Source organism: Pleurodeles waltl, chromosome 3_1, assembly GCF_031143425.1.
Source record: "Pleurodeles waltl isolate 20211129_DDA chromosome 3_1, aPleWal1.hap1.20221129, whole genome shotgun sequence".
Taxonomy (NCBI): domain Eukaryota; kingdom Metazoa; phylum Chordata; class Amphibia; order Caudata; family Salamandridae; genus Pleurodeles; species Pleurodeles waltl.
In genome coordinates, this window is record NC_090440.1 from 46,587,138 (window position 1) to 46,603,189 (window position 16,052).

Consider the following 16,052-nt stretch of genomic DNA (forward strand, 5'->3'; position numbering starts at 1 on the left):
TCATAGAACTAACAAACATTGGCAAAACTGGTAGGTCTAGTCTATGCAAGACTTATTGGCTTTGCCAATGTGTTCTAGCCATGGTATACACCAGAGTGGCTGCTGTTCATGGCTAAAAGTTTGTCGCATAGTGGTGAGGAGTGGAGTAGAGCGGCATAGGAGCAGTGGCGTAGAGCCCAGTAGTGCAGGGTACAGTGCAGTTGTTTAGAGTGCACTGGCGTAGAGTGCAGTGGTTTAGAGTGCTTTGGCATGAGTGGCGTGGGACAGAATAGAGTGGCACAGAGTGCAATGGAGTAGAGTGGCATACAATAGAGTGGCAGAGAGTGCAGCAGTGTAGAGTGGTGCAGTGGCATAGAGGGCAGAGTAGACCCGTGTAGCAGAGTGCAGTGGCGTAGTGTAGAGTGGTGCAATGCAGAGTAGAGTATAGTGCTGTAGAGTGCAGTCGTAGAGTGGCATAGAGTACAATGGCATAGAGTGCAGTGGCGTAGAATGCAGTAGTACATAGTAGATTGGTGTACAGTACAGTGGCGGAGAGTGCAATGTTGCAGAGTAGAGTGTCAGTGCAGTGATGTAGAGTGGAGTAGAGTGGCACAGAGAGCAGTGACGTAGAGTACAGTGGTGCAGAGTAGAGGGCAGTGGCGTACAGTGCAGTTGTTTAGAGTGCATTGGTGCACAGTGCAGTGGCACAGAGTGGCATGGGGTAGGGTAGCCTGGGGCAGAGTAGCATAGAGTAGAGTGGCATACAATAGAGTGGCAGAGAGTGCAGTAATGCAGAGTGGTGCAGTGTCATATAGTGCAAAGTAGACTCATGTAAGATAAATGTAGAGTCCCTGACATACACTCTAGTGCTGTGAGACCACAGACAAGTTATGGGTACCTCACCTCCTGACATTAGGTGTGAGACTGTCGCCCAAACCATCTGCCCTGCCTCTTTCATTTTTTTTTTTAGGTTGAAAGTCCATGGGCGGTTGGGGTAAGCCAGATGTTTGTGTTCAATTTGTTAAAACTAGTATAAAGTTAATTACCCTAATGTTTCCCCAACTGTGTGCCAAGGGTTTTAAAATGCTCAGAAACAATAAAAAAAAATTGCTGTTACTTTCTCTTCAAGAAAGAATGGGTAGATTTGGTTAGGGGGGATGGCCTTGACACAGTGCTGAAGGGCATTAATTTACTACTGAACAAGGATGTAATGTGACACCTGAATGCAGCATACCAGGAGGCAATCACAAAAAGACCACAGTGAATAAATAGTGCTATGATAAAAAAGAGTGAATAAATGCACTGACAACATAGTGAGGCTTGGCCTCTCTTGCGTAAAACTGACGTTTGTTGTTGAATTTTTGTCCTGAATTTTGACCCTTTGTCCTGAATTTTGACCCTTTGTCCTGAATTTTTGTCCTGAATTTTGACCCTTTGTCCTGAATTTTTTGCAGTCCTGTCCAGAATTTGCCATTACTAGGGTGCCAGGTGGTCACCCTAGTAATGGCACACACGTTGATGTACACACATTTGTGTGCGGCCTATATGATTAGGAGCCTGGCAGACTTTTCAAAGTGTACAGGATTTTTTGTTTTTATACTACTGGCATTTATATAACTTTCTTTTCCATGGTCAGCATGTGACTAAGCTGGATTCTGCCGCCCTTTTTTCCCGTGGCTTGTCGTGAACTCAGTGTTCTTCGATGACCTCACGCGCTGCGTCACGAGAGGAGCTTCACCTGCGCCCACCCATGCCAGCATCTCCGCGCTCCCATTCAGGAAGAAGCAGACAACTGCATGACGCATATGACAAAAAAATGAAAGGCTTGGCCGGGGTCAGGTCATCGTCAATAGGGGCTTATGTAGAGATTTTTCATCTGTGTATCGTGTTGCCTGGTAACAGGATCTGGAAGCAGCGGACATCGGCAGTGCCAACGTGCGTCTGTGCCACCGTGGAGTGGATGAATCACGGGCTCGGCGGGGCCTTCGGTCACTGCGTCTCGGGGGGACAATATACACTGATGTGGGATTCGGTGATTGGACGGTGAGGTGTTGGTAGCGCACCATCTCAGACACCTCCAGCTGAATGAAGGCTGCTGTATGTTTAATCCGCTGTGCGGGGTGGGAGTCTTTACACACCTGTCTGTGGGATAATGTGTGCAGCCACTCTCCCCACACACACAGAAGACCTGATCACTCTAAGGGGCCAGAGTTAACGCAGACAAAAAAGCTCTTGACTGCAGTTTAACGTCATCATTGTGAAATGTTTAGGAAAACTGAAATGAGAATTAATGGCCCACAATGCATGACTGTAACATGGCCCGGCCTTGAACCTCTGATTTCACTTTTAGGAGGTGAGGGCCTTTGATAGAGCCAAGAACAGTTTTTTTCGGACGAGTTGAATGGTGGGGTGTGTTCAAAGACTCTTCAGAAAACACATCTGCAGAATGTGCACCCCACAAGTATTCAATGTACAGCTTGTGTTTTTAAAATTGTCATCATTGGTACAACTGCACAAAATTGTCATCATTGGTACAACTGCACAAAACATCGGCATACACGTGAGGGGTGACATTGAATTGAACATGCGTGCGGAATTAAATGTGTTAAATAGGCATGTTAATATCCTTGCATATGATAAAGTCACGCGTTATTGGTGCTGTTTTCATTTCATTTTGTCTTCCATATTCCTTTGCAGTTTTTGCACATGTTCATAAACTACAGCTATTCCAAATCAGGTTATCTCTAAAGCAGCTTGCAAGTTTGTTTCTGCTCAAGATCAGTACCTCCAAAACTTGTTAGAACCACCACACAATTTTTAGAACAACAAACATTCACGACTCACCTTGCATGAATGGACGTGAAGTGGGGGCAATTTTTAATATAATAATAGGAATTGTTTGTAAAGATCATGGCCTCATGGATTATGCCCTTCAGTATTGGACTGTGGCCAAGGTATTGATCTACCCATTGTAGTGGCAGGTGGTGAACTACAGTGGGGTCTGGAGCTAGAAAACCTTTCACAGTGGGGTGCTGGACTGTGGGATCCATTCTTTAAAGTCCCAAGGCCTCTGAAAAATGATGGTGTTCATACCAGTGATTTTAGCAAATTAGATACCTCTTCTGCAGCAGAGTATGAGAGTACGGGGTAAGGCCTCATCTATTTTTTTGTCATAAAATGGCAGTCAGAACTTTCTAGTCAGGTTGTGGTCAGCCAATTGAAACGCTTCTTTTCGCATGCGTATTCGTGAAAATTCGTGAATTTCGCCAAAATCCGTGGATTTGTCGAAATATTCACGGCCAGAGACATACAAATTTATTTGCCCTTAAATATCTCCTAAACTAATTAATGGATTTACACCAAATAACAAAAAGCACAATCTGCGTACCGGCAGCTAAATTTGGTGTAATTCCGTCCAGTGGTTCGGGCTGTAGACATGTTGACAGGTCCCATGGGAATTAACCTGGGAACCACAATGTTTTTTTAACCCTCTTTTTCTCGGCCCCTGCTAGATGGATCACCCCAAAGCTTCCCGTGTGCAACAAGATTCACCAGGCCACTTTTTTTTGGAAAATTACGTGAAAATTCAATGAACAGTGCCAAAGATGATATAGGCAAGTCAAAAACACTTTTTCTATGGAAACATGGTCATAACTATAACTACCTACTGGTGACCGCCAAATATTTATATATATATTCACTGAAAAAAACAAAGGTTACAGGGATGCTATAGTTAGGAAATATAATTTAAAAAACCCACAGAAATTCACTTAAAAAAACAAAGGTTACAGTGATGTATAATTGGGCTCGCATTTTAAACACACAAAACCATGGAAATTCACCTGTTATAGTTAGAGTAATCTCAAGTAACTATAACTCGTGCCCTAAGGTAACTGTAACTCGCTCCTTCACCATGCACAGTTTTTATATTGAATAATTTGACTGCTAATGTTTCATTTATATTTTTAATGAGGTTATACAAGTTGTCATGAGTGCTGTAATATCTGGGGTGATTAGCAGTGCATGGTGAGGGTGCGAGTTATAGTTACCTTAGGGCACATGTTATAGTTACTTCAAAGAACTCTAACTATAACAGCTGAATTTCTATGGTTTTGTACGAGTAAATTCAGAACCTAACTATAATGTCCCTGTAACCTTTGGTTTTTCAGTGAATTTCTACCTTTTAAAAAATTCTATTTCCTAACTATAAAAGCCATGCAACCTTTGTTTTTTCAGTGAATTTCTGTGTTTTTTAAATGTAAAGTAATTTTCATTACTATACATTAATCCAACCACCACCACGCACGGCCTTCAGCCCTGCAGCCAAACCATATAACCACCCAACCCTGTGTTGTGCACAGCCATTGCCTGTGTGCAGTGGGGGCTGGCCACAGGTCCTGGCCTGTGGCCAGTCCTTGTGACCAACCCCAATTACAACCCAGCCTCGAATGACCCTCCTTCCCCAGGCTGATCTTGGCCGCTAGGACCCCTGCTCCCTGGGCCCAGCCTAAATATTGAATTTTTATTACAGTGGGCCACGTGGCCCCTCTGCCCGACCTCCCCATATTTAATTTATTTTGGGGGGGTGAAGGCCGCACAGCTTCTCCTCTCCAGGACGATCTCGGCCCAGGGGACACCATCCCCCAGGACCCAGCCTAACTATTTCATTTTTGGGGGGCAGGGGGCCGCGCAGGGCTCTCCCAGGCTGATCTTAGCCCCAGGGATCCCATCTCATGGGGCCCAGCCTAAACATTTCATTTTTTGGGGGGAGAGGGCCAGGCACTCCATCCCCCAGGGTGAGGCCTAAATATTTATTTATTTTGGGGGAGAAGAGGGCCATGCAGCCCCCAACCCAAGCCAGTCTCGCCCCCAGAGATCCCATCCTCCAGGAGTGGACAATTTTTTTTTTTGGTAGAGGGGGGCTGCGTGGCCCGCCACCCCAGGCCAATCTCAGCCTTGGGGACCCCATCCCCCGGGGCCCGTCCATCTGACCTGGGTGCCCCTCAGGGCACCTAGTCACAATATAGGGGACCACGGGGGCAGCCTGAAGGCCACCACGGTCCCAGCTGGCTCCCCACCTTCTGTCACAGAGCAGCTCCCTCTCTGTGAGAGCAGTTTCCTCTGTCTGCCTGCCTGCATCACTGGGGGCAGGCAGACGGAGGAAACTCTGCTCCAATGAAGGGAGAGCTCCCTTCATCAACCGGAGTGAATAATGGGACATGGTAGCAGCTTCAAAGCTGCCGCTAAGCCAGAGCAGAACACCTATGTCTAGGGGATGGGCAACCATCTTGGGACTCGACTTCAGCCGAGTACCAGAAAAAAAGATTAAAAAGTGGGGGATGGGGCAGGGTAGGGGACCCTGACTTCTTAGCTTTAGTGCTGGGGTCTCAGAGGGACCCCTCCCTCAGGGCAGGAAAAGCTTTTTCTTTAAAAAAAACTTGCTGCAAATTTGCAACGGGGTCATGAATCTGTGGAATTAAAAAAATATATATATATAAGCACGGTCTCCAGTGCTTGTTTTAATAATGCCCCTGGGTGGGCTAGGTCCCCGGGGCATGTAAAAATAAAGGAGAGGGTCATGGGTCCCCTCATGGGCTTCTTTATGCCCCGGGGACCACCACCTCCCCGGGGCTTTAGTTTAATGGTATGAAGGGGGCTGCATGGTGCTCCTGTGCCCTGGGGACCACCGTATCCCCAGGGCAAAATGGTTAAATTATAATGGAGGTGACCGGTGGATACCACTGTGCCTCGGGGACTGCCACCTCCCTGAGACTGTTTTGATTATATGTAGAGGGGCCACAGCCCCAGGGACTGCCACCGCCCCGGGGCAAACACTGAATTACATGTAGGGGGCTGGACGCTCCCCTGCAGCCCCAGGGACTGCCACCTCCCAAGGACAAACACTGAATTACATGCGGGGCCATACGGCTCCCCTGCAGCCCCAGGGACCGCCACCTCCGAATGGCGAACACTGAATTCCATGCGGGGGGGCCACGTGGCCCCCCCGCAGCCATAGGGACCACCACCTTCCCAGGGCAAACACTGAATTACGTGCGGGGAGTCACGCGGCCATGGAGACCGCCACCTCCCCAAGGCTAAAATAAAAGAGTCAAGGAGGTCCGTTGCGGGCCCCTGGCCACAGGGGCCACCACCTCCCCAGGGCAAATACAACATTGGAAGGGGGCAGCACAGTCCTCTCGAGGAGCCAGATATGGCCCTGGGGACCGCAACCCCCCCAGGGCCAGCTCCTGCTATGTCCTGGGGTGCCCACCCCACGACTTAGCTGTTTGCTCTGACTTGTCTGGAGCTTTGATAGCTCCCATCAGTTCAGAGCAAACCCTCCGCTCCCAGCAAGTGAGAGCTGTTAAACAGCTTTCACTTGCTGGGAGTGGGAGTTTCCTCTGTTTCCCTGCCCACAGAAACAGGAAATGATTGCTCTCACAGAGAAGAAGCTGCATGGTTAGCAGCTCCCTGTCTGTGACAGTAGTGCCGGCTCCTGAAGGAAGCAGGGAGTGGACTGGTACCACGCAGCTTTGAGGCTCCCCCAGCATTCCCACTGTGCAATGGGTGCCCTGGGGGGTACCAAGGACAGATGGCTGAGCCCGGGGGATGAATTTCCATGGTTTTGTATGAATAAATTCAGAACCTAACTATAACGTCCCTGTAACCTTTGTTTTTTTCTCTGAATATATGTGTGTGTGTGTGTGGGGGGGTGTGGTTTGCAGTTTTAAATATTACAAATATAATGCAGGGGCTTTGGAGAACTTTATATGAGCACCAGAGTATATTGCACAAGGTCAGATGTGCTTCATTTTAAGCTCAGTAGAATACTTGATTTGCCCAGAGTCAAAAGAATGTTGACCCAGCTCTGGGACTAAAACCCCAGATCCAAAGGTGGCAGCCCTGGCTGTGAGGCCACATCCATTTTGCTCAATGTGTAAGTGAAAGTCATACACAAGTGGTATGATTGTGTATGATCATGTAGAGTAAGCACAGTCGCTGTTGAAATTGCATTGTGAAGTAAAACAACAGTAGCAAATACTGGAAGAGTCTTGGGAATACTTGCAAGGGTTTGTTTTAAAACTGGTCTTAGGCACATTGCTTAGCACCTTTGCACTACAAACAGGCCAATCAATCTGCCTATAATACAAAGACCAGGACTTTGTGACCCACCAAAAATCAGCTTGAGACGCATAGGGCCTGATTCTAACTTTGGAGGACGGTGTTAAACCGTCCCAAAAGTGGCGGATATACCACCTACCGTATTACGAGTCCATTATATCCTATGGAACTCGTAATACGGTAGGTGGTATATCCGCCACTTTTGGGACGGTTTAACACCGTCCTCCAAAGTTAGAATCAGGCCCATAGTTTGGTAAACGCTGCTCAAGATGATTTCTTGCATTAAGATCCAAGGTGTGGTAGCAGTTGACAAATGCCTATCAAGTGAAGCAACAACATAGTTCGCTGCCAGCTCTTCTTTCTATTAGCTAATCACTTTTTGGTTTTCAATCAAAAGCTGTCTCAGGTACTGAGGACAGCCTAAAAGCTGAACCTATTTTAAAATCTCAGGAAACATATTTAGGAAAATAAATGTAGTCACTCCAGCCCAGATGAGAAGCATGGCTAGCAGGTATGTAGAGAAGCAGGTGGGGATGGAGAGGCTGGCTTGGAGGCTGGTGGTGCGGGCTAATGAATAAAGTCATCTACCTTTGGTAACAATATTTCTGGTGAATATCTAACATTCCCTTTCTCAGTATCCTCCAGATGACAGAACAGATTCAGAAACTTTGTCCCCATCAGTAGCTCTGCATTATCACCAGGCAGGACCATGCCGCTTCATCCCTTACTCCAGTGGCTGGATGTGAAGACAAGGAAATCATGCAGCCCGGTCCTGGCAAAATATCCTTCACTGAATACTTGAGCTGTAAGGTAGTAATGTTTGACTAAAGAGTTCAAGGGTTATCTTGTGACTTTAAGATTGCCCAAGAACTCTTGTGTTCCATGTTTTGTCTGAGGTGACATTCAAGGGGCTGACAATTAGATCCAAGGTGGCCTCCTGGAGAAACAGATGGTTTCCTGTCAAATAAATGAACAGCTTCATCACTTTGAATTACCCTGACTCATCTAAAATCATTCTACAACAATTTGTAATTATTATCCAAGGCTTTTCATTATGCAACAGTCTGCCAGCACAAGCAGGGCCTCATGTTTACAGCCACTCTCTAATCTTCATTCAACAGAATTACACCATGCACTGTGCCTCACACTTACCCCACATGATCAGCATGTACTGCATTTGAAAGCTCAGGAGTGACTTGAATGTGATCTACTCCCGACCCCACACATCTACATCTGCCCACAGTATACGTCCAAAAGCAAATTGATGGAGAGAATCTTGAATTAATCACAACTACTGACAAACTCTCAAGGTCACATTCCAGACCATCTTTTTAACCCCTGTGCCATGCTGGACAGACACCCACCTCATGCAAATCAGCAATGGTCCTGTGCCAATAGGAACAGTCCAGCCCGAACTGCTAGGCCAGGTTCCCTCCCGATGAGGAAAGAAATAACCACAAAGCAGTTTTGAACCACTTAGGTCTCATCAGTGAGGTACAGCTTGAGTTGTATAGCAAAGCAAGCGTGTGGCTCATGTCTGAGCATTCCAATTGCACTTTTAGCATCTACTGCAAAAACAATAGGGTGGTGGAAAGAATACTGAATGACTCTCAGCCACTAATGATCACTTGGGCTGTATGCCAAACCATTAGTTTTCACCCACTGTGCTATTCTAGACACACCTTTTGCATATTAGTCTTTGTCCTGCTCTGAAGGGAACAGTCTATCAATCCATCATGTTTCTGTATCCCAAAAAATGAGAACATCTTTGCTCATCTTCACACACTGGAGCCTTCTGGGTGGGCGCTTCTTTCACACAGTCTCTCCATCCCCCAGGTAACAGCCTGTTTAAAATCCTTAAAACTATTATCTCACCCATTACCTTGATTATGATTGGTTCAGCATTGGAGTCATTTCCTAAAAATTCAGTGGATCATGTCCCGAGGGCAGGGTGCAGTGTATGGTTAAGGTAGGACATATAGTAATGTGTTTTATATGTCCTGACAGTGAAATACTGCTAAATTCGTTCTTCACTGTTGTAAGGCCTGTCCCTCTCATAGGTTAACATGAGGGTTACCTTTAATTTTGATTAAAGTGTAGATTCCCTTTGGGAGCGGATAGACATGTGGAATTTGGGGTCTCTGAGCTCACAATTTAAAAATACATCTTTTACTAAAGTTGATTTTAAGATTGTGTGTTTGAAAATGCCACTTTTAGAAAGTGAGCATTTTCTTGCTTATACCATTTCTTCGACTCTGCCTGTTTGCAGATTCCCTGTCTGGGTCAGTTTGACAGTTGGGCTGATTGCACCTCTCACTAGACAGTGTCATAAAGGGAGCTGGGGTGTGGTCTGCATTTCCTGATGAGCCATTTGTGCTAGGAGGGAGGGGAGGAGTGGTCACTCACACCTGAAAGGGCTGTGCCTGCCCTCACACAATGCAGTCTCCAACCCCCTGGTGTGTGTCTGGGGCCTGGCCTGGGCAAGGCAGGATTTCACAATCAAGAGAGACTTTCCTTTGAAGTAGGGCAAAATGGGTATAAGAAGGGCACCCAAAACCACAGACTTGAGATCACTTCTGGAAACCAAGAGGAACCTCTGCCTGGAGAAGAGCTGAGGAAGAAGAGCTGCCCTGCCTGCGACTGTGCTTTGTGGAGCTATCCTACAGTTGCTGCTTCTGCCTGTGCTTGAGGACAAAGACTGGACTTTGTGTTGCCTTCCTTCTTGTGTAGATCTCCAAGGCCTTGATTTAGAGCTTGCCTCCTGTTGTTTGAAGTCTCTGAGGCGGCAAAGACTTCTCTCTGCCAGCACCTGGAGCCTCTGGAGAGACTCCTACTCTTCCAAGTGGTGCCCATCCAGTTCCTGGGACCCTGAGAAGAGATGCTGGCAGCCCAAGAGTAAGAAATCCACGCACAGACTGCCGTGCGGGAAAAGATCGGCGCAACTCTGATCTGCGGCTGAAAAATCGATGCGCTGCCGGCTTCGCGGATGAAAATCGATGCTTGCCTGCAATGAGACTGGAAGATCGACGCCCGCGGCTGGAGAAACGACGCGCAGCATCGCTGACGGAGACTGGTGAGATCGCAACCCGTGCTGCATGGTTTTCGGACCATCGTGCGGCTGAATTTCTGACCCAAACACCGCTGGGCGTGCAAAAATTAAGCAAGGCCTGCCCGGACCCGAGAGTGCTGACCAGATTGACGCATCGCTCTCCTGCGGAGAAAAGAAACGACGCACACCAACCCGACTAAAGAAGAAACGATGCAAAGTCTCGCTGGTGAGTGAAATCGATGCATCGCAAGCCCTTTTTGATGCTAACTTGCCCTTGCGGGGTTATTTGTGACGCACCCAAGATACATTTTCACGCTAACAGCATTAGCATTGTGTTTAAAACTACATGAAGACTCTTTTTGGTTTTTAATTGATAACTTGACTTGTGTATTGTGGATTTTTGTGGTTTTGGTTTTGTTTTGTTTAGAGAAATACTTTCTATTTTTCTAAACCTGTGTTGTGTCATTTTGTAGTGTTTTCATTGAATTACTGTGCGTGTTGGTACAAATACTTTACACCTAGCACTCTGAAGTTAAGCCTACTGTTCGTGCCAAGATACCAAGGAGGTGAGCAGGGGGTTAGCTGAGGGTGGTTCTCTTTTGCCCTGACTAGAGTGAGGGTCCTTGCTTGGACAGGGGGTAACCTGACAGCCAACCAAAGACCCCATTTCTAACAGAGAGGTATTGTAAAAATAAATTGAACTAAGTAAAGTCTGGTTTCATATTACTAAAACTCTACATTTGAAAAGCACTTTTTTTTTATCTTAAACCTAAATTCTCTTGCACATTTTGTGACATCCCATTTTATGCTGTGTATAATACAAGTATTAGTTAATTACTTACATATTCATAGTACTTTCTGTCACATACTGGGACCTTTTTGGCCTAAAAATACACAAGTCACCTTTCTCCTCTGCATGAACTAGGACTCGATTCTTTGGCTCTCTGGTTACACTTTTTAAGCTTTTAGGTGCAAAATGGGGATACACATCGGAAACAGAAACATCAGAATGATCTCCTGAATATTCACAATGCCCTAAGGAGGAGAACACTCCTTAATACAAGTTGTATCCATTATTTCATCTATAAAGATCATCCTCTGCGTGGGGTAGGAGGAGATTTCTGCATCAGGTTGTGGGTCATAATTAACTGAAGATGTTCAATGGGCAATGTCAGAGATTTGCTTACACCAACCAGCCATCCAAGCGCAGGAATACATGGGCTACAAACCTCCATAGTGAAGCCACCACAACTGACAGCACTTTGTGAAAACATGTGGCCTAGTCATTAGGCCAAATTGTACCAACTGATGGTGCTGGGACCCCACGGCGAGCTACTATTTACAGCTGTGGGCAGGATAGTTTGGAGGATCAAAATGTGTGTCCTGGTTGTACAAGGAGGCCTGCAATTCTCCTGCTTTAAGTGCCAGTAGGACTTGTCTGGAGGACAACAGCTTGACTTGATGATGTTAAATGAACAGATTCAAGATGCACAAGTCAAGGATATGTCTCAAATTCCTGCCTTTCTTGGAAACCAAGCAGCAAATGGATAGAATCCATGCCCCTCTTGAGGCAAAACCTCTATGGTCTCTTTTGTTCAGCAGGGAATGAACTTCCTACACTAAAATCAACGCGTGTGCCAGAGACCATGTCCTGAGCTGTCTATAGGAAAGGGCATAACCCGTGCACATTTTCTGGATGGCCCAGTGATTCATTATGATCATCTTTCAATTGGTGGTAAAATAGGAGGTGGTGGCTAAAGTAGGGAGATCAGAATGTTTTTTAATGAAGCAAGCCTAGCAGAAGTTTACAGGGACTGGATCAGCTTCTGTGGCTGGTAATGTAATCTGCTAGATTAAACTTTACCACAAAAGGAGCATTACAGCTCTTGGGGAGTCTGGATCAGCTAGTGAGGTGAGGAACGCTGATAGGTAGAGTGTACTCACCTGAAACGCCAATAGAAACAAACTGGATGCTACCAATAGAAACATTGAACTACCAAAATCAACGCCCTGGGTCTTTTGTGAGGAGACTAGGGAGCAATTATACACATGTTTATAACACACTAAGGACTATTGGATTACAGCCGGGCATGAGACTCTGACCCAGATGGAACTTCAATGGATACGATGAAGATATGTGCCTGGACCATGTAAGCCATGATGAAGTTGTGGGGTGAATTACCCAATGATGAAACACGTGTTGGCTAGCTGTGGGGACTGACAATAAAGAACAAATCTGTATAAAGGAACCTGAGGAATGCTTGGATCTTTGAAATTAAATTGAATGTTTAACAAAGTCGTTTTACTGAGCTTCAAGTTAAGAGGTGGGAAACACACACTAGCAGCAAAAAGATCATCACCCCCTATCTGGCAGGAGAGCTCTTCATCTGCACAATTCGACCCAGGATGATTCCTTTGATAAAGTCACAAGCGCCACCTTCCTGCAACAACTGCCTTTTATATTCTAATGGCCACTTTGTCACATAACATTCTCTCTCTTTCCTTGGTTAAAGTTTAATAACATTTCCTTGTCGCATCCACAGTCTTCTTCCTGCACAATGCCCTACTAAAATGTTACTTAGGGTCTAAGCAGCATTCCATAGCCATGTGCACAGTTTCCTTCATATACAGTCACCTGCCGTGCTAATATGTTACTTTGGTTACAGTTAAAGCAACGCGTTCTTGTCACATACACAAGCCTCCCTACTTGTATACAATCCACCCCTATTTGTCCATATTCAGTATTTAATAGAGTTTATTTACTTAGCTGTGGCATCGTGTCCATATCCTTGGTTGTTCATAAATGTAATTAATTCACTCTACAGGAAGTGATTTGTTTATGACACTCCCATAAACACCCCTAGCCTTCAGAGCCCGAGTTTAGTGTGGCAGACAACACATCTTGGAACTGCCTTTGGCACATGGCATTTTAGGCCTGTTTACAGTAAGGCAAAAAAAAACTGAAAAAGTGGATAGAGGTGCCCCCATTGGTTAGGGTGTGCTCAGTAGTCAACCCTACCCACTAGCTAGTGCCAACCACAAATGTGGCACCCCAAGGCAACATCCAGAGAACACTTACTGGACCTGCAGAAAATCAGAAATGGACTGTAACTGCTGTCTGTGGCCTCAGAGGAGCGCAGTAGGACTGCACCTGTACCCTTTATTACACAGGACAAAGAAGTGGTCTCCAGGAGTCAATTGGCTGACCCCCTCTGTGGCTACAGAGACACACCAAGCTGCAAGAGGCCTTTTTCATGAAGTGCGTAGCTGACCAGTGGCCAATGAACCTGGACTGGACTTTGTTGTTGGCGTCTGCCTTGGAGTTGATAGGCGCCTTCCGCTGAGATCCTGAAGGCCTTAGAAGTGAACCACTGTGGCTGTTTGGATTGAATTTCAGCTTTGTCCTGCTCAAGGCTGCCAGCATCTTCGAAAAAAATACTCAGTCCTATTCTGTGATGGGATTTAGAAACTTTTCAATGAGAAATCTCCAGACCAACCTGCTTCAAGTATCTCTCCTATGGTTCCAATGCAATGGCTACAATGTCAGCACTGCCACGGTCAGGTTGCACTTTTTCTTCTCATAAAGTGACAAAGTTCCTTTCTGCACTGGGAGTTGGAAAACATTTCAACACTTTTCTTCACAAAAGTGAAAAAGTCCTTTTAGAAAAATGTAGATTTCTGAAACATCTTTTTTCTAAATGTGGATATGCTAAAAGCCTGGCATGGACCCGGCTCTCCAGGACCGACTTTGCAGAACCCTGCCCTAAACTACTTATCCCCAAACCCTAAGACCCCCTTTCTACATCTAAACTACACACATCCCTGAATCGTTAAAATACCTCACCACCCTAAACTCCACCCCATCCTGACCCCAAAAAATCTTCAGCACCCCATCCATTTTTGAACCTTAAAAATCAAAACAAGACATGAAATCCCCCATCTATGAACCCTAAAACGCCTAAAAACCCTTACACTTCACCCATCCCTTAAACCAAAAAACACCTTACACACCTAAACATCACTCCTCCATGAACCCTAAAAACCTCTCACCATCCCTATACTCCACACATCTCTGAGCCCTAAAAACCCATTTCTATGCCTAAATCCCAATTATCCCTGATCCCTAAAAGCCCATCATGAACCTAAACATTACCATCCCTAACCCAAAAACCACACAGTAGTCCTAAACTCCACCCAAGTTTAATGTAATTTTGAATTTTTCCTTAAAATGATCTTTTCTTTGAAATGTTCCCTTTAATTTTCATTTATTTGTATTTCCTTAAAATGGTTTTCCATGATTTGGTTTCCTCCAAAGTGGTTTCTCAGTTTTAATTTACCATGAATTCACACTCACCCATGTCCATAGATCAGACATCTGCGTTCGCAGAATCCAGGCCAGGCGTCAGGATTTGTCTGGAAGCACTGCAACATTGACCAAACTGAACAACTACTTTGGGCATCCAAATTAGACCCAAATTATTCTTCCATCTGGGCGAATCTCTGGGGCCCAGAAGATGATTTGTCAAGACTTCATCATCAAAACATGCCTTAACTTTCTACCTCTTCATTCACATGTTTTCAACTGACTTTGAAGGCTTTGGGAGCTGCACCAGTTTTTGGCTCCAAGGTTTGAGTCACAATCAGTGCTATAGGTGCTCAACAAAATGGGTGTTAACAGCTGTGGGTAGTGATTTTCTCTTAGGCATCAAGGCTGCAGCCAATAGAGGAGTTGAGTCACGTGGCACCCGTGTCAGAAACAATTGAGTTGCCAAACCTGTAGGATCAAGCTCATCATTGGAGAGTATTTTAAAGAGTAATTAAGTCCTCCACAAAGTTTCTAAATGTTTTGCCTTAAGACATCATCCTGCATAGGTTCAGCTGATAGGAATTATTTCAGTGTTCAGATAGGCTCCAATAATGAGGAATAGTCCATTACAGGGAATAATAAAGGGTCTCTGAATGGTGCTGGACCAGGGCTGTTTCTTCTAGGAACAAAATGAATTCTCCTTCTTACAATACTTTTTGTGTGTTTTTATAGGAAAGTTCTTTTGGGAGATCATTCCCTGGCTGGAGTAATACCCAAGGGGAAGAGGAACCCGTTTTTATGTCCCTATAAGTCATGGCCAGAAACAGTTTGGCCTCCAATTCCCTGGTGATATTTCATGCACCAATGAACAGGATCCCAGACACCACCTTCCTGTATCTTGTAGGTCCCACAGAGACACCTTATTGTGGCCTCCACTGCAAACTTTAAACCTTGAGATCTTAGAAGAAAACATTTAGAGGAATTCTGTCAGTGAAGCACCAAAAGAACTCTGGACCTACATCGATGAGGCACAAAAAAGCAGGACGTGACATGTAAGATGGTGCCTTATAGCCTCCAATGTCATTACTTAAAAGGAGCAGAGTCACAGCTGTTATACCATATGTTGGGATTAAAGCAGAAAGGAATCTAGTTGTAGTTAAAGCAGCCCACCTACCCCACCTTCATTGTAAAGGGTGGTAGCAGGTACCAGTTCAGGGGCAGCCATGGATACGCTTGTGATTCACAAATGATATACACATAGCCCTTTTGATGATGACGCCTATGAACTAGCAGTGAAGTGGGAAGATGAGGGCCCGTATTTATACTTTTTGACGCTAAACTGCGCTAACACAGTTTAGCGTAAAAAAATTTTGCGCCGGCTAACGCCATTCTGAAGCGCCATGCGGGCGCCGTATTTATTGAATGGCATTAGCCGGCGCAAGCAGACCGGCGCTGCCTGGTGTGCGTGGAAAAAAACCACGTACACCAGGCAGCGCCGGCGTAGGGAAAAATGGCGTTAGGGCGTCTTAAAAATGGCGCAAGTCAGGTTGACGCTAAAAAATCATCTTAACCCGATTTGCGCCATTTTTAACGACG